The sequence below is a fragment of the Daktulosphaira vitifoliae genome, unplaced genomic scaffold (assembly GCF_025091365.1).
Source record: "Daktulosphaira vitifoliae isolate Bord-2020 unplaced genomic scaffold, ASM2509136v1 Scaffold_3, whole genome shotgun sequence".
Taxonomy (NCBI): Eukaryota; Metazoa; Arthropoda; class Insecta; order Hemiptera; family Phylloxeridae; genus Daktulosphaira; species Daktulosphaira vitifoliae.
The window spans coordinates 31,277,237-31,300,551 of record NW_026099574.1 but is presented as its reverse complement, the minus strand read 5'-3'; the positions used below and the strand labels follow the sequence as shown (position 1 = coordinate 31,300,551).

The 23,315-nt window shown below is 24.7% G+C and overlaps 1 protein-coding gene and 1 long non-coding RNA gene across 3 annotated transcripts in view; one reads left to right on the top strand and one right to left on the bottom strand.

Annotated features, from left to right (window-relative positions):
- The window catches only part of LOC126902823 (uncharacterized), a 113,453-nt gene extending 99,500 nt beyond the window's left edge, over positions 1 to 13,953 (bottom strand). For both annotated transcript variants that reach the window (XM_050680450.1, XM_050680451.1), the window contains exon 1: positions 13,500 to 13,953. The gene's annotated coding sequence lies outside the window, so the exon portion shown is untranslated. The remainder of the gene's footprint in view (positions 1 to 13,499) is intronic.
- On the top strand, positions 13,078 to 16,343 carry LOC126902866 (uncharacterized). Its single transcript, XR_007703364.1, has 3 exons — positions 13,078 to 13,160; positions 15,770 to 15,816; positions 15,884 to 16,343. It is a non-coding gene; the product is annotated as an uncharacterized LOC126902866 (long non-coding RNA).
- Positions 16,344 to 23,315: the final 6,972 nt, after the last annotated feature.

Here is a 23,315-nt window from a genome sequence, read left to right as displayed (position 1 = left end):
GTTTGGTTTATTGCATTTTTTTTTTTTCATATTTTTATCATACATTTATATTATATTAAAACAATAGCAATTCATGTATGTTAATTTACAGCTAGTTGGGGAAGCAAAAATATTTAGTTAACGAATAAAATTTAAAACGTCTCGTAAGTTAAAATAAATACCTTTTTCAAAAAAATATGAAATAATTTCTCTAAGGAATAAAAGCTTAACATATCATGCTATCGATGAAACATTAATGTAGGTTTGTTCACATTAAGAAAAATAGTGGAAAAAGTTTGAAACTACTGGATCTATTGAAAATAAGCCAGAATGTGAGAGGCCTAAAGTATTTACACCCAGAGAAAAATGAGATATTTTAAGAAAAGTCATAAATGATCCTTTGATGAGTCGTTCAAAATTAGCAAATGAAATGACTAATAATACAGAGAAGTCATTTTATGTTTAAATTGTGCAAAATGTTTTAAATTAACGTCAGTATTTTAGAAAATGAGCCCGAAAAAACTTAAATCTCAACGTTCATTTAAGTAAAATGCTTACAATTTGTAAAAAAATATAAACTTAAACCAGACGAATTCTGTAAAATATATCACCCATAGTGAACCATGGAGTAGGAAGTGTTATGATTTGGGATCATATGGCAGCAAGTAGCAAATGTAATCTAGTCTTCATTATGACTGTTAAAATATATATCAATATATTACTAGATAATTTAAAAGAAACAAAAATTTAGGTTTAGAGAACAATTTCTAGTTCTAGCAAGATAATGACTCCAAATATAGGGCCAAAATAACAGATGAATATAATGTCCTCGTCAATTAAAAACACCTTATTATGATTAATAAATATAATTCGCAAAAACTAAAATTATCTATTTTATTTTGAGCCACTGATGCAATTTAAGAAAGTCAAAAAAGAATAAAAAGTTGGGCAAACGTAAACCAAAATTGTGTCAATACGTTAGATAAATATATTAAGCCTATAAAATACATAGAATAAGATAATCCAATAAAATATAATTTACCTGAGTTCTATATTTAGTCTATAATTAAGATAACCGTACGCCCGCCCTCTTAATATCTTCAAACGTCATTGATTATACGATGAATTCTGTTGACTTAAATAAGTATAGAGCTTAACTCAATAATTAATGAGTGGATAATTAGACAATAGTTATTTCTAGCACTAAAGAACTAACATCTGTCATTACAATAGACACCAAATCGCTTTTAGCCTGAAGAATAAGTATAAAATAAATTAAAATTAAAATTCATGAGTAAATAATGATATATTAAAAATTTAATAATATTTAAATTCCTATGTTTAATTTGAACACAATAATAAGAAAAAATTATGATTACACAATGTATATAGTGTTACTTAAATAACCAGAAACATTAAGATTTCTTTATGTTCAAGAACTGAATTTCCTTTGACTTATGCAGCAGTCTTAAAATACTCCAAAGATAAATTAGTCCGAAGTAATCGAAGTGACGTTTAATAGAGACCCAGCATGGCAGCTGTTACCTACTTATACAAATGGCCTGTCATAATAAAAAATGGACATCAGTATTTTTATTTTGTTCTTTGTTTTATTCAATATTACATTGTTCACCCTAAGGTTGAATAGTTTACTAAAAAAAAAAATAACTAATGCTAGTTTGGGATAATTACCGTAGCTATAGCGGATGTTATTCAGTTCATTATTTTTCAGGTAGATAGGATCTCAAGTGCAATATAATCAAGGAATACAAAAAGAATCGTACAATTTTTAGTTGTATTAAAAAAAGTATCTAATATACGTTATACACAGGGTGTTCAAAAAATAAGGAAACAGGTTGATTGTTACAAACAATGAGAACAATAGTAACACTTTTCCTTACTACTGTACATTCTATATAATGGGCTCACAACAAATTCATGTTATGGTTTTCTAAAATAAATATATTTTTTTAAAGGGATACATTTTTAAAGTTACAGCATACTAAATAATATTAACTTAAGATAAATAATTATAATTATAAATTTTCATTCATTTTACCAAAAAAAAATTAAAATAAAACATTTACTGACATAATATGAAATATTGTATGTAGTAAAATAAATAAAAATAAAATACTTTATATAGTATATTGTATTTTTTATTTACTACTATGTTTATCGCAAAAACCTTTTAAGCGCATTCGTCAAGGTTGAATTATACACACTTATACCTTTCTTTTTATAAATACATAAACCACTTTTCTTGAAAAATATTGATTTCCTTTTATTAGCATTTCTAATAAAAATACTTTATTGTTTATCTAAAAAAGTTTTGAAAGGAATATTTTGAAAGTCCTATATTCAATGGTACTTTTTGGGTATCTTTTGAATCTAAAAACGTTCTTTTATGTATATTTTTCACTGTTAAAACAAAAATGATCAAAAATTAAATTAACTGATCAAAAATAACTTTTGAATAATTGTTTGTAGAGTTTTTCACATTTTAAAATATAATGGTATCAAATGTGGACTAACATTTGATACCATAGGAAAATTGTAAAAAAAAAATCAAAATTTAACAAATTCTAAAATACTGTACAAACGTAACTTTTGAATTAAAATAAGAGTTTTCGTTATCAAAATTTTTCTTTAAAACATCTATAAAATGACTATCTTCAAATCTTAAAAAAAATTAATTTTTAAAATATTGTTTGTAATTGCGAAAAAACACATACAATATATCTTAAATATAATTCTATATTGTAAAAATTGATTAAAAAAAATAAGTATAAAATATTATGTAAATCATAAGTTATATGAGTTATCAGTTAGATCTGTTCCACTCTGTATATATATATACAATTATGTCCAACAAAATATTTTGCACGTTGAATCTATAATCAAAATATGGATTCCCTTTATCACAAAAATATTTTAATACATTGTACTAATTATAATTTCAGATTGTTGAAAACATACTAAGACAAAACAGTAAATTCCCAATTTGCTACCTGCTTAATATCTCAACCCGAATACATAATTCTCAGTAAAGGGCCCAGATCAAACTGTCGTGTATTAAATAAGCATAAAACAATATTTACATAATTAGGGAAAACTCGGTCAGCTGGATTTTCACAGCCACTGTCGCAGAAGTGTTTTAAGTTAATTGACACTCATAAATAAGGGAGTGATTTGAAAACTTATAAAAGATGCTACGGTGAAACTTATGTCATTGCTTAGAACTTAGAACAAATGCAGTCAAATTTAAAAAGTAATGTCATAAAATAAAATCCAGTAAAAAGTGGCTTAAATTGTTAAAATTTCTAAAAACAACATAATTGTAAGTGACAGCAAAATATAAATAAAATAGCTAAAATTCAATGTTTATGAGTACTTAAAGATATTTCCACATAAATTTAGTACATTAAGTGTTATCAAACATCAAGAACTATAAAAAATCAATAAATTGTTTATTTTTTATTTTTTAATATTTAGAATTTTTATGACTCCAGACATAGTTAAACTCTTCCTAAATAATAATTATTGTATTAATAGAATAAAATATTATCAAGTGCAGGAATACTACACCTTTCTTCGTCCAATCGCTCACTCTTATGACGGTTCCCATAAAACAAAAAATATAATTAAAACCAAATTGCAAAAATAACCAATTTCAAATGTAACTTATTTCAATCTCTTAAGTGTATATTTCAACTTTTCAGTTCTAACAAGTTTTTTTAACATACTCTTAATCAATAATTAAAAACATGATGGTTTATGATAATGAAATATTTATGATTAATAATCATAATAAATAAAATTTAAGTTTTTTGGTAGTTTCCATGAAATGAATTATTTTTCTGCTTAAAAATATGTGCACAAATTACAATTGTGCGTTCTTAGTACAGATAATGTTTTATAGTTATTTATTCATTTGCTCACTAGTTTTGAAAAATGAATATGTTTCTAGATATTCACTAGTTTTATGTAAGTAATTCATAAAATGTCTTTCTTCAAAACAGTTAATCCCTTTACATTTATCATACTAAATATATTATATATTACATTTGTACATGAAGTAAGCTACGTTTTAGATGTTTTAATAAGTTAATTCTTAACGAATTAAATATAAGTTTTTACAAGTATAATAATTTTTTTTTTATTAAAAATAATGAATAATTTTAAAGTAAGCACAAATTTAAATATGAAATCAATATGAAAAAAAAATTTGACTCAGAAATACTTGTTATTATCAGAATTAATAATAATAATTATGGTGAAAGTAATATATACTCTTCACATATTTAAAATACTTGAACATGAAAATATACTAGTAATATAGTACAGTACTCGCTTTAAAAAGTTAAACAATTTAAAGCACATTTAATTTGATAATAATTCAAGCGATTTTGTCTTATCTTTTTGTACATATTGACTTTTATTATTTGGTAGACTGGAAGAATTGAACGAAAAACTCTAAATAGAAAATGAAAAAAGAATTACAAAACCTTTTATTAATAAATGTTTGATTTTAATTTCGTAATAAATTTTCAGAATATCTTTGTTCTACCTTATTTGATAAATTATATAACTAAGTTATGTAGAATCACAATTATTTAAAAGAAATTCCACAAACTCGAATATCTATTAAATTTAACAACTCATATAATTTATTACTTTAACGCGATTTCTTTGATCTATAAATAATTTAATGTTAAATTCATTAAGTTTCATTAATAATGAACATTTTTTATTTATTATAAATTTTCAAATTACTTTTTTATTATATTTGACATTTCAGTGTTATTAAATTATTTTTTCAATTTAATTTATTAAACAATCACAAATTGTAAATTATTAATTTATAAATATTATCGAAAAGGTTTTGCATACGGAAAATACATCATAATAACAACTATATTTTATATATTACATCAACTAAAATGTGAGCACGTTTTAAAAATTATTTTTATAAGTTTGTAATGCACTTTTTTCTATATTTTGTATAGTTTTACAATTTTTATTCTATTTTAATAACATAAGTCTATTTATAAGCACAATTAGGGAAACTTTAGTAACCCTTAACTCAAAATTAATAGTTCCTACTTAAAAGAAAATTATAAAGCATTTCTTGTTTTGGTAGTACAAATATTGATATAATTGACATAATAACTTTTTATTTTATTGTAATATTTGAACATTCGGTATTTGTTTTTAAAAATTGAAAATAATATTTATTTACTACTCAGAAGTCTAAAGATTTTTTAAGAACTATATTTTATTTAAATCATACTAGAATATTACGAAATACGGAATACTAGATCTGAAAATACAATGAATAGTAAAAGTAGTTAAATGTGTTCTGTAAACAAAGAAATATTTAATTTCATGGAATTAATTATTTAAAGCTTGTTAGTTATTTTAACAATGTTGTTTACGGCTAATAATTCATCAAATATTTATCCATCAAAATTTTATCATAAATATTGAATCTGTCGTTTATTACTCCCAAAATATATGTGCAAATACCAAGGACAGACTAGCCCAAAGTGTTACTGTGCTACAGCACATTTGGCCGGAGTTTGTGAGTCGTCTTCCAAAATGCAGTCAGGCAGAGTTTTGAAAAAATGTTGCAGCTGTGATTTAACAGTTTTATTTATTTATATTTTGCATTATTTGTATACATGATTGATTAAAAAAAAAAATTAATCTATTTTATTATACATCAAAAAGTCATACGAATATATATACATATAATGAATGATAAAGACGAAATAAGGTAAAATATTTTAAAAGTTAAAATAGTTTCAGTTATTTGACCATGGTAATAGACTTACATATAATATGTAAAAAAAATTAAAGAAGTCATTACATAGAGACCCGCAATGTTTGCTCTAATGCTTATAATATGCTTTAAAAAATTTAATTTATGAGCGATAAAAAGAAGTTATTTTATATCGGTAAAAATATAGATGAAAGTCGAATTTTTTCTAACATACTTGTCCGAATATACACAGTCAACCTCTGATATTCTTCTTTTTCCTCATATTTATCCCAACAACTTAAGGTCAGCCACCCTCATCCTAAAATTCCACTTGACACGATCTCCCACATTATCTACGCACCATCAGCCATCGCCATATCGCATTCAATAACATTCCTCCATCTCTTTTTTGGTCTTCCCCTATCTCTTCTTCCTTCAACATTCATTTCCATAACTGTTCATACAGCTTCCGTTTCTTCTCTTCTAATAACATGACTAAACCATCTAAGTCTATTCTCTCTCATCTTATCCACACATGACGCTACACCTATACTTCCTCTTATATATTCGTTCCTTATCCTGTCTCCTCTAGTCACTCCATTCATCCATTCAAGCATTCTCATCTCTGCTACACTCATTCTCTGCTCTATTATCTAGTAAACCACCCAGCATTTTGAACCATACATCATAGTTGGTCACTACGTCTCTGATAAATACTATTCATTTATAACAATGCCGTGATTAAAAATAGTATTGTGATAAAAGCCTTTTTGACTAATGATCATCATGGAGATAATAAATAGTTATAAATATATAATAGTGAATGCCATACAAGAATATTTTTATGACTTTTATGAAAGTATATAATTTAAGTATACAAGGAGATTTTTTAACGTTAACTACTCGACTACGAATGACTATCTTATGTAGTGAGTGACTTAAGTATGAAAGTAAACATTGGTCTTGACCGTATGACACAGCTGACACTCCGGTGCTATCAAAGATGTCGAAAAGCCGTTGTTATAGAGGATGAGAAAAAGAAATACTAGGTATAAGGTACATGTGAAGTACAAGATACAAGTAAATCGGGTTTAGGAAGGGATAATGAAGTATGAAGTGCAGACAAATTGATGACAAAAGTATTTGAGTTAAATAGGAAACGATATAAGGTTTGGTTTAGTATATAAGGTAGCAGAGGCGTTCAGGAGAAACAAACTCTTGGTGTAGGGTTGAAAGACAAATAGCGACAACTGTGTAATGAGACAATAAATCTTACGGAGCGTATTAGATAGAGTCGCCTGACCATAAGGGTCAAGCACAATCGATTTAATTAGTTGCGTATGGTTGCNTGGTGTAGGGTTGAAAGACAAATAGCGACAACTGTGTAATGAGACAATAAATCTTACGGAGCGTATTAGATAGAGTCGCCTGAAGCACAATCGATTTAATTAGTTGCGTATGATTGTATATTTTATTTTNAAGCACAATCGATTTAATTAGTTGCGTATGGTTGCATATTTTATTTTATTACCAAATCATCAGTCGCCAGCAGCGAAAGTCCCGTCCTGATCTATTATAATATTATTACAATTATTTAAAATAAATAGCGATGACATAACATAATCACACTATGTATAAAAATTAAAAAGACTATTCAAATATATGTACACATTAAAAGTCGTACAAAAAATAATTAAAATGTAGAAAATAGTATGAGAATGATAGGCTAAATAAATTGTATATTATTTTAATACTAGCCACTCGATTTTTCTTAAATTTATAATTACATTAAGACTATTTTTGGCATTTTTAGTTTCTTACAGCTCATCATTTATCAGTTATAATTTATTATTTTATTTCATCTCATATACATAATAAGGGTATTAACTTTAAATTTTTCAATGGCAAAAAGCATATATAACTAGCTTATGATGCAGATCGATAATACTTTTTGGACCAGCACATCAAAAATTATTAACATTTAAAAAAATAGAGTGGAGGTTTGGCACAGGTATGACAATATTTATCAATAAATATTTCGCAATAATAACTTTTCCCATTAACATTGAAAATACTATACGTGTAAATTATGAAAATCGTTTTATATAAAATATTGGTATCTAAATATTATTAAATTATTATTATAAATTTTAAATGAATAATAATTATACAGTAAACACTTGGATAGAATTTTTTCGAATACCTTTAAAATATTTGTTTGAAATATACTATTAAATCGAACAATTATTTTATATTTTATTTATTTAAAATACATTACTCATCCCAAAAAAATCAAAGTTGTTGCTCAAAAATGTTAAATACCAACATTTTGTATTGTAAAATTCTTTTTTCTTTTTTTTTCAAGGTATTATTGTATTATAAAATACAAAAACACCGAATATTTATACACTAATAAATGATTTTTTCAATTAAATGTTAGGATTTACAATAAACGCAACCCTTGAAAATTCTCGAATAATAAATTAAATTTTGAAAACTATATAAATTGCTCGATATAGATTCATTAATATTTTTTTTTTAGGTTAGACAAAATTAAAAAAAAGTACTTCTAGAATATTCAGTAAAGTATTCTGACCAAATATAATCATCTATGAAAAGTAATTCTGGCACACGAAATATAGGTGTATCAAAAGATGGACAGTTTCTAAAAATATTACATTATCGAAAAAACAATTATAATCGGGGAAATAATTTAGCCTAAGGATGCCAAAGAACTAAATACACCACTGGTAATAATAAATTTGTTTAAAAATATATCAGAACTAATTTAACTTAAAAGTACCTAGTACGTATGAATTCTATGATATCAGTTTGAATAAAGAATTTGACTATAAATATTTGTATAGTAAAGCCTCACTCGACTTTGTCCCGTAAGGCACTATAGGTCATCTTTAAAATTATATCATCTTCCAGTAGGAGTACACAGATTCGCCGGTCTCGATAAATGTTTTATACAAAAGTATTACTTTTGAATCAGTATAAGATATTTGGTTGAATTTTTTTTGTACAAGTATACTTACTGTAGTGTACTTGAACTGACCGTCTTAAACGAGCAAAAAAAATCACGCCATATCCTAAATCCGTATTGTTTATATGTTATTGTTACGTTATGTACTTCATAAAGTTATATTACTCCTTGTTCTAATCATTCATAGACAAATATAGCCCTAACAAAGGTAATTCAATGAACCAGTATTGAAAATAAACCAAAAAATCTATTATTAACTTAATAAGAAAACAATAGTATCGAAAAATGTATCATTGGCATCGCTGTAAGATTTATATTGCTATCTGTTGACTCAATATTTTACAATTTTTAAATTAAAGTTCAAATAAAAAATTTTACACAACCGAATTCTATTAAACAATTATTTATTCTACTTGTAAGAAAATAACACATTGAATAAGTGAATTTTCGCAGTTGAACTTTTAAGTTATAAAGTTAAATATTTGGAAATATCTGATTTTAAGAGCCAATTTTTAATTATAATTTATTCTTATCTTTCTTTACAATTTTATTACCTATACAACTATCATTTTATCAAATAGTTTTTTATCCTAAATTCTACGTTGTCCATTGCATTTTCTATTCCACAAATGAAGTAACTATATCGCCGTTAAAATAGACAATTAATAGATGAAATTGATAAATTACACATTAAGTATTACTGTCAATAAAATAACCGCAAGATACATTCAATTTTTTATTAGTAATTCATATAACACACACCCTATGCATTATACTTACATGAAGTCGACAAGTCAGTTTTAAATGATCATTTTGGATCTGTTATAAACAAGTACCCATCAGACCCAGTAGGATATTTTTCATATTGTACTCCTGTCTTTTTATTTGTGAATAGTACCTACTCATTCACATTAATATATGTATTAATAAATAGCTAAATCTCAATTTATTTTTAATTTAGGACAAATATAGGTAAAAATGTAAGTGTAACAAATGTACATACGTCAGAAAAATACAATTTCACTAAAAAAAATTCTATGGAATTTAGTTTTTATAATAACATATGTCATTCATTGTTATACTTCTGATGTAGAGTAAAAGGTACATAAAAAAATATTTTTTTTTTCAGTATCTTAATGTAAATATTAAAATTGTGTGACTGTATTAAACTCGTATACTCCGGAAGAGATAATAAACATGAAATAAAAAAACAAAATTAATACTATAAATAGATTTATTTGACGTAAAAAAGAAATACCTTAAACATTTATTTTAGAGAAAATAAAAAAATTAAATGGGTACAATTTTTTTGTAATATACCTTTAAGATTATTTTATGTCTTTTAAAATTCTATAATTTGAAAAAATATTTGCAGTTTTGAACAAAGTACAACTTTAATGGGAAAACTTCTTCTTTAATTATGATGGCGTCAATTATCACACTTAAAGAAATGTATTAATGATATTTTGTTAAAAAAAACTACTCATTCTAAATTTTTAGTGAACTTATTAAAATATAAAAAAATAAATTAAATAAGAAAAAATGATTTTTAATCGTAACGCAATTAAAATTATTTTATATAAGAATATGAAGCGATCATTTTTTTTCAACTTAAGCAATTAAAATTCACCAAACAAGTAATTTTGTACAATTGCAAAAGGAAATTATTAATAAAAAAATACATATTTTATCGACATAGTACTGAATGGATTGAAACGACTTAATTTTATTTGGGTGAAAATCATTCCGAAAAAATATTAAACAAAATTCGACTATGATTGATTTTTGAAAATAAAAATTAATGTTGTGAAGTAATAGGGTTGAAGCAAAAACTAAGAGCGTCCCTGACGAAATTTGTTTTTTCTACATAACTAAACGCAAAAATATACAATACAAAAATATTTTATAAAAAATGAATTATTATAACTGAATAAAATGATTACTCATTGAAATTGCATCTTTAGTCAAATTGCGCCTCTTGCAAATGCTTTCTAGTAAGTGCCTAGTTATGTCCCTGTGAAGTAGAACGGAAATATAAGACTAATACCGTAAGCAAAAATTGGAAATCGCATGAAATGTTTATATTAAGTCTGTAATTATGTACGTATAATAGCATAAAATAAATAGTAACACGTACATAATTATACTTTAAGACATCATTAATTGCTTTCTGTTAATAAGTAAAGAACCTTCTATCAAAGTAAAAATGCTTATATGCTTGTGAGTGCTAAATCATTAAAAACGTTTTTAGAATGAATTTCCGGCGAAATCTTTTCCAAACCGGGTATACATACATTTTTTATCATGTTCATACTGTTTTATTGTGCATAATCTAAACACGTATTATAAATGTAGATGAAATATGACACATACTCTCTTATTTCAAATTACGAAGTAATTCATCTAAAATGATGATAATGCATAATTTTATTTATAATGGGCTTATGTGATTGTTTATTCTAAGAAAATATTATTGTTATTGTTTTAATACTTTTTCTTAAAAATTATAATAGACTATAAAACATTTTTATATGATATTAAAACGTTTAATTAGTTAATAATAATTAATAAAAAAATTTAGTAAAGCCATTTTTTATCAATAATCTTTTAAGAAATTATGAATTTTTAAACATTAATATTAAGTTAAATATCATAATATCAGAAAATATCATAAGTGAATATTTATTTGAAATAATATTTATATTTCGTTAATTCGTATTCAAATAAAATGTATTTTATTTTTTAAATATTTTTAATATATAGGAATTATAGATCACACGAAATATAAAATTTCAAATGGTAAAAAAATTAAATAATGCTAATGGGTGTAACCCTAAAAATTTGTAATGAGTTTAGTCATACGGTTTTCCATTTGCATATTTTCCTTAGTTTAATTATATTTATTAACTTTATTTTGGAGCTACATTTTTAATTAAATATCCCTAACAAGCTTAGGGTTTCTACTTATTTAGTTGTCACATTTAATTAATTATTTCAAAAAATATATGTATAAGTAATGTCATGCTCTTTAAATTCATCGAGATACTTTATTTTACACGAAGAATTTTTAATTTTAATTAATTAAACAATGTCTTAGGAAATAAAAATCATTAGATCATATAATTTTTTTAAATATAACCATAAACATATAAAAATAAATAAAACAAGAATATATTTTTCCCTTTTTTTCGTATTATTTGTTATTATACATATTTGTATTCAATACTACAATTTTATATGATTTAAGTCCTTTTCGTTTCAAATGACAAACGAACTGTGTACTTTCATTTTAACCAAAAATATAATAAAACTGCAAATAAAATGTTTTGGTTACTTATATCTCGATACATACTTTAATGACTATGTTATAAACTTTATTTTTTATATATTCTGTTATACTGGTGATAAATTTATAGAAATTCTCGGCCAAAAGAAAAAAGATAAACAATTTATTGTTCTTTTTAGTAATGTTCTTGTATTTTCTTAAGTATGTAATCATACAATACGCGAATATTTAGGAAACGTTCTTTAAATCTAAATGCTACAATACTTTTCAATATAACATATGTAATATAAAATTTTAATAAAATTGTGGCGAATTCCAATAAGTTATTTTACAGAGAATCAGAAATTTATTTAATATAATTCGAATATTTCAAAGAACATGGATATAGCCACTCGTATATTTTTTAAACATTATCGGCATATTTCGGTTAAAAAAAATTGTTCACCCAAGTTTATTTTGGAAAAGTGTCAAACAAATATTTATTTTGAGTTTTAACGCTTGTTATTAACAGGATTAAAGTTGAAACGAGGCACTCGCTAAAGTCATAAAAAATCCCTTTAAATATTCTAGACTGACTTATTAACACCACAGTGTACCAAAGACCTAAATGTCTGCGTTGCCAACGATATTCAATAATAAGGTTCATATATTGTACAAACTTATTCATATCATTTAAGGAATTAAAATTAACAAATAGCAGCTTATATTTCTTTATTTAGTTACATAATAAAAACTTTCAAACGGGTTAGTCACTCGATATTTTGGTACTTGCTCGATCCACTGCTGCATACCTTAGAATTTCTTAATTCTTAATAGATCAGTGGACCCTACACGATATAAGAACTTTTAAAATACATCAAGCTAATTGATTCAAACGTTTCCCTACAAGAATCATTTAAATTTTTATAATTCATTTCGTGGTCATTTTGAATTAAGACAGCAATAAAATAACATGGTCGCAGTAAAATATTCTAAGTATTATGTCACTATGGTTTCCCTCCAATGATATCCATTACAGTTCATTTCTTACCGAATTGACAGTGGGTAAGTATAAATCTAAATTTATGAGCCTATAAACCATCCATCAGTCTACTCGAGATATAAGATCTTCAAGCTGAACCGGTAAACCGATTCGTCACCCAGTAAGTAGTAATAATGTAATATATTGTGTTTTACTGGTACATAATAAATAATTTGTACTATGTTATGTAACTATGTTAAACACGCATGTAAAAATATTGATGGATGTTTTTTAACGGGGCGAAAACTAAAATACGCCATAAGAGTGCTCGAATAAATGATAATAATAATAAAATGTATAATATCATAAGTTCATTAATAGCTTGTGAAAATATTTATACTCCAAAAGGCTTTCGAAACTATAAATATCAACTTCGCAACGGTATACAATATAATTGTACATGGTAAAATTAAAAATTATTTTTTAAATACATTTGTATGTTTATAACGACAGTATTTACCTCTAAAATGGCTGGTACGGTGTTAGTACACCACTTTATGATGTGATTTAACAGTGTAGATTAATTGAAAATTGTTTAGCACTAAAAAAAATTTAAACCAACATTCCGAAAATTTGATATAAATATATTAATCAAATATCACTTATAACATCATAACTCAACACAGCAATTAACAATTAATAGACTCGGAAAAAAACAAACAGTCATTGTTCAATTATTATGATATAACTCTAATATTAAATACTTGACTATTTTTAACCACACCATTGGGTTTTACTTATTTTTATCGTCAACGAAAATCACGATTAGAGAACCGGACCACGTTACATGGCGAGCCGGCGCACATGTATTACGCGTAACACAAACACTCACGACAACCACCGCCGGGGACAACCACCGCAGACTCACTGAGTACAAGTTGATCGCCGCGGAGTCACCTAACCACGCCGCTGTCGGTAATTCGGGTACACTAAATCGTATGTGTTTTATGCAGCGCGTCGGCCGATGGCATAACACTATACGGTCCACTGATATCATTGTCATTAAGCCTACGAGCTACGACGGTGCCCTTGAATGAGAAATCCCATCCTTGACGTGGTTGATAAAAGCAGTTTCTATTACACCTTGTAGACAGACGAAAATCTGTTGATTTCAATCATCGATTACTACCCTCATTGTATCACCAACGGCAACACATTTCAAAACCTTTTTTTTACTTTATGCTTTTACCCTGTCATATTACCACCAACATGTACAAGTACAAAGAACTTATTATTACCGCAAAAGAATCTATAAATTCTCCCCGATGGTGCTTTTTGTTTAAAAAATTATTTTTAATTAACTTTATGTTTCGTTACAATTTCTATTAGTATGTTAGGTATACTACTCCAATTTACTTTTCTCTTTGATACTCATTAGTGCATCTAGTATAGATAGTATAACCACAAACATTTTCAATAATTATACGGAGATTTTTTTAATCGATAACGTCTAGAAATGTTGTCTTGGGAACGTTTGTGTTGGGGTATATAAATTCACTATTTGATTAATAAAAATATAATAATTAAGTACTATCAAATAAACTATTTCAGTAGAAGTCATAAACGATGCATTCCTTATTCATAAATTCAGATAAGAATGTCACAACGTTTCTAATTGTAGCGACTATTTTACGCTGTAATCACAATAAACGCATTTTACTCAGTCATTAAATTATCATCATAAATTTAACAGGGGAATAAATATTAAAATATTATACGTGAATTCCTAATCATACTTCATTTTCAGTGAATCAACTTTATGTAGTTGTCAAATGGAGAATGATAAACTTATTTTTTTAATATCATATCGATTTTCAACATTTTTTAAGCTGCACTTCAGTAGTAAAATGTGTATAGAATACCTTTAACGTAATACACTATCTTTGTTGTTATAACTTCTTAAAAATGTATTCGCTAATAGTACTAATAAGTAAATAATCCGAAGCGAATAGTTTTATGAAAAGAGAAATACATGAATAGAAATGTATATTGATATTTATACAATACTCTCAATTTTTTAATAAAATTATTGTTCCATGTATATTTACATGATTTTACTAACCTAATAAATTTATATCAAAATATTAAAAACAATTAATATAATTTTTTACCTTTCAATTATGTTTTAGATTATCAATAATTTGTAACATCCTGATCATATTATCCTAAAATGAGTTATTCAGTTTACTTAGTAAATTCAGTTTAAATTTTACCAAATTTAGAGCCAATTAACGGCTTCTTTCCTTTTAGAAAACTAAGCGGGCACATAACTGATACGATTTCCTGTAGTTCATTTTTCAATCAACATTATATTTGATTGGCTCATTTACTTCGTTCTTATAGTTTTGGGTTACTACCTATTTCAAACTGTATATAGATCAATTCACTAATATTTTGCGGTTACTTCAACGTAAATTATATTGTTATCACAGCAAACAGTATAAAGCAGTAAGGACTTTGAAATCGGATAACATTAAAATATTATAAATACACAAATGATCGGAGAGTTTGACAAAATTATCCCAAGTTATTGTTTATATCATTATCTAAGATCATTTAGCTTGCTCAACTTTGGTTATAAATTGGCACTCTTTTTTTGTTGAAATTATAAAGTTCATTTATAATTATAACTGAAAACATAGTGTTAAGATAGTTCAAGTTAATTTTTAAACTTTAATTTATTTTATTAAACAAATATCTAAGGTAAATAATTATTTATGTTATGTATAGCGGATGTGTACATTAATTATGCAGTTGAATAACAAATATACATGAATGTAAGTAAATTTTCACTGAAAAGATTTTACACATGGTAGATTATATTCGAGGATCTTTTTTTTACAGGCAAACTGGGATCAGAATAAATTCAGGTCAATGATTTTATGTGTAAAATGGGTAAATTTCGACAAAAAACCTTTTCACAGTAAAACTACCATTTCGTTAAAATATATTTTTAACTATATTTACACAATGCATCCTATATTCGCACTTTTTTTTTTTTCTTAAGCTTTAATGCTTATTACTTTTCAACAAAAAAAAATTATAACTCTAACATTTTTTATAATATTATTAATGGTTTAAAATATAATGAAGTAAATATCGAAATGCAGAGTGTTCAGTAAGTAAGGAAACAAATCAATTGTTATAAACAATGAGAACAATAGAAATCCGTTTTCTTACCTACTGAACATTCTATATAATTCTAACCGTAACTAGTGTAACGCATTTAAAATTTTAACTGAAACTGTTTTTCTTAATATATTAAAATTGTTCATAATTAATAATTATAGTAATTACTTATATATTACAAGCGGAACATTATCGTGTGTAAATCACGAATATTTATATTTAACAATTTAATCTAATTTTAGTTTATATAAATATGTTAACTATATAATATACTATATATTGACTCAAATAATTTAAATCGTAATACTTAATGTATTAATTACTATTAGTAACACAAGAAAACATACTCGTTAAAATGTAAAATTAAATTGTTATTTTTAAAACGTCATCATTGTACAAGATACATAAATCATATTGCTATAATGAACAAACGTCAATCATATAACATCTCTAACAAGATTTTTAAACCTCCATTAACGTAAAAGACAGATGGTTGGAGATTCAGAATTAGAAATACATGGTAGGCCATTAAATGGTTTTAAAACGAAAAGATTATTGAATATATTTACAAGTATAATATTAGAATGTGATATGTACAACCCTCAAACTAACAATAGAACTATTTAAACAAGAGTTAAACTTGAAACTAAATTAAATCTAATTAATCTGGTAGAATTTAAATATTAAATTAACTTTTGAACTATATTACTGTATTGAAATTTGTACATGACTGAAAAAACTGCTGAACTTTTTAATAATGAAAAGAATCAAACGCATGTAAGTTTTGTGTAATCATTGAACTTTACAAATTATATTTATAAATTTTATTCAGGTAATACAATGTATAATTTTTTGTATGAAATGCAGATTTTTAAATATAATCTCAAACTTTCCATAATTGTTCAATTATATAATTATATAATTGTATATCAACTATATAATTTTAGAAGATTAATCTTCTAAAATTAATAAATATTCCAAGTTCGCTTAGAAATGCGATTTGAGAATGCACCCTTATAGTTTGTAATAAATAAATAAACCTTGTAAAGAATTTCGCTCAAGATTTTAATATCAAGTTTTTCGTAGATAATAGATATAAATGATCACATTATTAAAATTAATAATAATAATAAAGTAACAAAAAATATCTCTAGTAGCTTATTTCGTTAAATTACCAGTGAAAAATCCTACAGGATATTTTATCTCTTACTGAATTATTCTTAAAAAAAAAATAATATCTTACAGCTCCTACTATGATATTTATAATTTAAAACTAAGTATACAAAATTACTTCTCTCCAAATTTAGTTGTTTTATTTAATCAATCCTATTAACACTATATCGTCAGCGAAAACATCACCACGGCACCTCTCCTAGTATTTTTCTAGTAATTTCCATCCATCATTATAGAAAATAAGTAAGGTCTGAAATCAGAACCTTGGTGCATTTCTACTCATACCATAAAACCTTGAGTTTTTTCTACTAATTTCTTCTGTATATTTTTAAAAAATTTTCTTTATAATTTATGAAGACAGGGTAAGATAATGAATTCAGTTTTTCTCAAAATCAATCGCAAATAGCAACACATCGTTAAATATTAGTATTCTAGGGGAAAATTTTCAAGTTTCTCACTTAAATATTCCAAAAGTACAACTTAAGTGTTATATAAACTTATAAACATCCATTTATTTACAATAGATTTTGTTACTGGTAAATATTAGTTTGGTAAAAAAAGCGTGGGGGAAAGATGACTAATTCAATATTTCTCAAAATAAATTACACATTCTAACACATTTTTATTAGCGTAAAATACAGAATATTCATAATGTAACAAATCAATTTTTACAAACAATAAGAATATTACCCGTTTCCTTACTTACTGAATATTCTACATATTTAAATTGTATTTAAACATTTTTGTATTGTTTGAATACAAATTAAAAAAATCAAAGGGAGTTATTAAAATTTATTTATTAATTTACTAATTTTAATTAATTACTAATTTGATTTATATAAATAAATAATTATAATGATATAATATATATGAATAATAATATGTCAAAATATCGAGATTTGTGGTTTAAATTTGAATTATTATTTTTATTTATTATTTAACATGATATTTTTTCCAAGATATTTTTAAAAGTATAATATGTTCATTTTTATTATTTATCTATTGAGTATAGTTCTTCACATTATTAAAATATGTACTAAGATTTACGTTTCCAATATATTTAATTTGTACAGTCCTTTTTTGTCACATGACATGACAGATAATACTACAAATTGCCTTTATATGGACAACACGTTTTACGCATCGTTAATTTTTTTTAATGTGATCCGGTGAATTAGGACCACTACTTGGGGGTTATTTCAAAGAAATTCTGCATCATCAAATGTTGTTAGAGTAAGAAAAGTTACCAAAAGATTAAAAGAAGAAAAGTTAAAGAGTTTTTTATGTAAAAATTAGTGAATGCAAAAAATTACTGTTACTATTCACAATGTTATTGTAGTTGATGTACGTACACAAATTAATCTGTTAATCAGAAGTCAATCCATTACTTACAAAATAAAAGTAATTTTTCAAATATTTTTATAGACTTTTTAGTTACACCTAATTTTTTATTTATATTATGTTACTATAATTTGAATAGATCTCGAATGCGATAGGAGAATTGCGTTAAGAGAGATGTAGCATTTTTGTCCGAATGAATATTGGAAAATGTAGGCGCTAAATCGTTATGGATATTAAAAGTTGTGTTTGAATGCGTGTTTTAATTATGAAAACACTAGTTTTTAAGAAAAATGAAAAATGAATAATTTTGTAATTCAATTAGTAACAATTTAATATTATGATCGATATTACGTCTTTTAGCTTCAATGCGAAACTGAGAAGGTATTAATTTTACTATGATGTGTTTTTATTTATTTATTTTTTTTGTGTCTATTACCACTCAACCTCAGCTCTCACTGGACCGATTTTTATGAATAATACGCCAAAAGATCACAAATTGTATATAGTCATAGACAATACCCTCAATTACTTAAAACATTACTTTGAAATTTGAACTAGCTTAAATTGCTATTCTTTTTCAGTTGGTGTAAGCGACGTACGGTTAATGAGCCGGTAACACTTGTGTCTTACGTAGTTGGTGTAAAAGGTTCCAACCCACGTATGGAAAGAAATTTTTTTCTTAATTCTTTTTAAGTTAGAATAAATTTTCAACTTATTTGATTTTTATCTCATTTAGATTCAATAAAGATCAAGTATGCCTTCATTGTAGTCGCACCTCGCAAGAAGAAATTTCTTATTCATATTAAAATGATTTTACTATATTTTAGGTTTTAGCTTCAATGCAAAGCTGAGAAGGTATTTTTTGTGACTATCATTTATTTTCTCAGCTCTCATTTGACCAACTCCTTTCAACAATACGTCAAATGATTACAATTCGTAATTATTGACGAATCATGTTTGATACGATAGGTTTTACCTACAAAATTAAATCATTTTGTTTTTTAATTTAATAATTTCTTTACTCTATTCGTGTTTGCTACTACTAGATTATAATATTCTAAATTTTTTGATAACATATTGCTATATAAATCATTTCTAAAAAAAATGATAGTTAATTTCTCCTGAATTAACAATGGATTTTTACAATTATATTCAATATTATAATACGCTCTGTTGAATAGATCTTTTTAACAAATTTTTTGATTGGTTTTTTTAGTTAAAGTAAATCATTAAAATTAATTCAGTTAATATTTCAATTGTAGAATTTTTTTTAACACCAAAAGTTACTAGGAAATGATTACTATTATTTCTATTTAAGTTATTTATTACAATAAAAATCAAAAAAAATATTGAGCTTTTCCGATAAATTTATTTAGAAATGATAGAAAAAGTCTAATTTCAGATTTGAAAACGGTACGAAAAATTGATTTTGAAAAGTATATTTTCGTTTCTGATGAAAGCTCTTTGTAGTCCAGTGTATAAAACTTATTACTTTGTTATAAGTAACAAAAATTTTTTATTAAAAATTATTGCATCAAGCCCTTTAAATTTTTATATGCGTTAAAAATAAAAAAATATACAACTACTTAATTATTTTTATAATATCTCCGTAAAAATTACAATATTAAATTATTGAATATCAATTTGATACTAAATTTAATTACTATAATTATTATTTATTCATATATTATAATTATAAATCAAATAACTAATCGGGATAAAATTAACAGGATAAGAGTTATGATTGCTTTTGAAATAATCTACCAATTTCTTAAAATTAAACACTCTACAAATTTGCATCGAAGCATTTTTATGATAGTGATTTTAATCACTGTCAGATATCATCTATACTTGTCCCAACTATACCACGTTCATACTGTGCCGCAACCCCACTGTGCTTCCGTTTTTTATAAATATAATAACAGTCTGAAATAAAAATTATTCTTTTTTTATGTATCATATTACATAGCATTGCTAGCGTTAAAGGAGGTCACCTATTGCTTATACTACAATTGGTCTTAGTTTATATTTTAGTTATGATTCGTTATTGTTTTGTTATGTCAAAAGATCTGAGTTCCAGTTGCATTTGAGTCTACGTGATGGGTTGTCAGGTATTGAAGTCATGTGCTTGTATATTTTATTAATTAAAGGATTTATGCTTATGTTCAGTTTCAAGTGAAAACTAGTATAGGTAAAATAGAAAGTTCTTTGACAGTTTTCGTGTTCAAATCTTTGTGTAGTTTATTGTTTGTTACATACCAAGGCTTACCAGTTCCTTGGTTTCGGAAAATATCACGACTATACAAAAAAGAACGTTTACTTATAACCTAAAACATGGTAGCCTAAAAAATGTTCATTGTATTAAAATGTTTNCGTTTACTTATAACCTAAAACATGGTAGCCTAAAAAATGTTCGACGAGTTTTAATTTAATAAATAAATAATCTTTTTATCATGTTTGAACAAACACAGATTACACTTTTTATATTTTGAAAAAAACATACAATTACTGTAGTAGTTTCTATGCATCCGAACTGACTTAATCGACTAGGTGTTATGTGAAAACTGTTAGTGATTACAATAAAAAAATCATAAGGTAAAGTTTTCTATAAAAAATAGTTAAATAATATTGTTTGTCGGGCACGTTCCGCTTTAAAATTCCGTTTGCTTTTAATTAAAGTCCCTTTGATTTACGTGTAGATTAGTAAGGTTATTTTACCCTAAAGGCATAAACAACTTTTAAATAAAAAATAAAACACCTCACATGGAAGCATTAATGATTTATTTGCAATCGTTTCCATTTAAAATAATGTAGATGGTCGCAATTACAATAATCGCATAATGAAGTTGGAAGTAGGAAAAGTTTTCTAACATAAACGTTTTAGCATGTTAGCATTTAAATATTTAATAAAAATAAAAGTGAAATTTTTTTTATCAATGCAATATTTTTATAAAAAAAACACAGACAAAATAATGCTTCATTGCACAACATCCTCAAATAAATTATTTACTTAAAAATACCTTACTGATTTTTACACAAAGGACATAAATGATTTAAAAAAATAATTTGTGTGTAATTCTTAATATCTATATAAAGTTTGCTTATAATTTGAAAAAACATTCATTGTTAAAATTTTTTTTAAATTTTCTTTGGTCATTTATTGAAGATAAAAAGAAGTATTCAGGCATTTTTATTTGTATTAATAGTTATGGCAAAAAATTTTAGTTATTATTTATTTAAATAAAATGAAATTCGGTTACAATAATTTTTATAAGAGAAAAATAAACATCATTTTGTATATTACAATAAAAAATGACAAAAACAATCCTTCGAGAAACAAAAACCTGACCTAGGAGGAATTATTTAACCGTCAAACGCTTTATCTTTTGCCTTATTCAATAAACTGGAAACTTATCGTTTAGCTGAAATTTTCTTAAAGATCGTAATATATCATATTTTTAGTGTAATTATGTTATTATAAAACATATATGCAATAATAGTTAGGACTAAGTTTAAGTTTTTAACAATGTCAATAAAATGATTGCTTAATAAATAATAAATTCATTACTCAATTAAAAATAATATAAACCGACTTATTGTGTATTCCGTATTATACTAATAATATTTATGAATTATTTACCTAAGTCGAAACGAATATTTATTTTATTCGTTTTGATGTATGTCAAATGTATATATAAAAATAAATTTTTCATTCTTTTAGACCGGTGGTAACCACTATTTAGCACTTAAACTAATTTAGTGCGACTTAAACTCATATCAATTATACCAGGGACGTATGAAGTACAAAATCAATCGGAATCCATTAGTATATAGCCTATGAGAAATTTCAAAATTTATAATTAAATTCAAGTGGGATTCAATACTTTAAATAACTTTTATCGTTTTTTTATTATTTTAAGAAATTATAAATAAATAATAATTTATCTACAATAAATAAATTGTAGATGTGCCAACTAGAAAATGTGATGGTACAATAAAGTGAATAATTTATTTTAAAAATGACAAAGAAGATAATTATTATTATAATAAAAACTGTCTTGTAATTTAAACTATTATACATAAAAAATTAAAAATTAAAATTAATTTTATAAAATTTAAATTTTACTTTAAAAAATAATTTAGACACTTTTTTTTTTTATAATTATTTAATAATTATAAATTTATAAGTGCATACACATGTACCATATTTCGGATTTAAATAAAAATTGATAATATTTTAGACTTTGTTACTACGTAAATAACGCGCAATTTAGATTCCACATTGAACCAACCATTATTTTATTATTATAATGTGAAAAATTGATGAAGTCTTTTATACTAGGACTAGAGATTTAAGTAATTTTTAACCATGTAAATTTGAGATAAAATTTATAAGAAATTTGGTAATGCATTCCAATTATAGCACAACGTTTGTTATTTATTGGTAACCACAAATTTTATGTTAGACAACTATTTTAAATCTAAATTACGTGTATTTAATGTACTAATACTAATTAGATAAAATTTATAAAATATTTCAGCACCTCAAACATCCCTTTTAGCTATTAACTATTAAAGTATACCATAATAATGCAATTTATAATGTTTTTTCAGTTTTCTTAATTTCGAAATT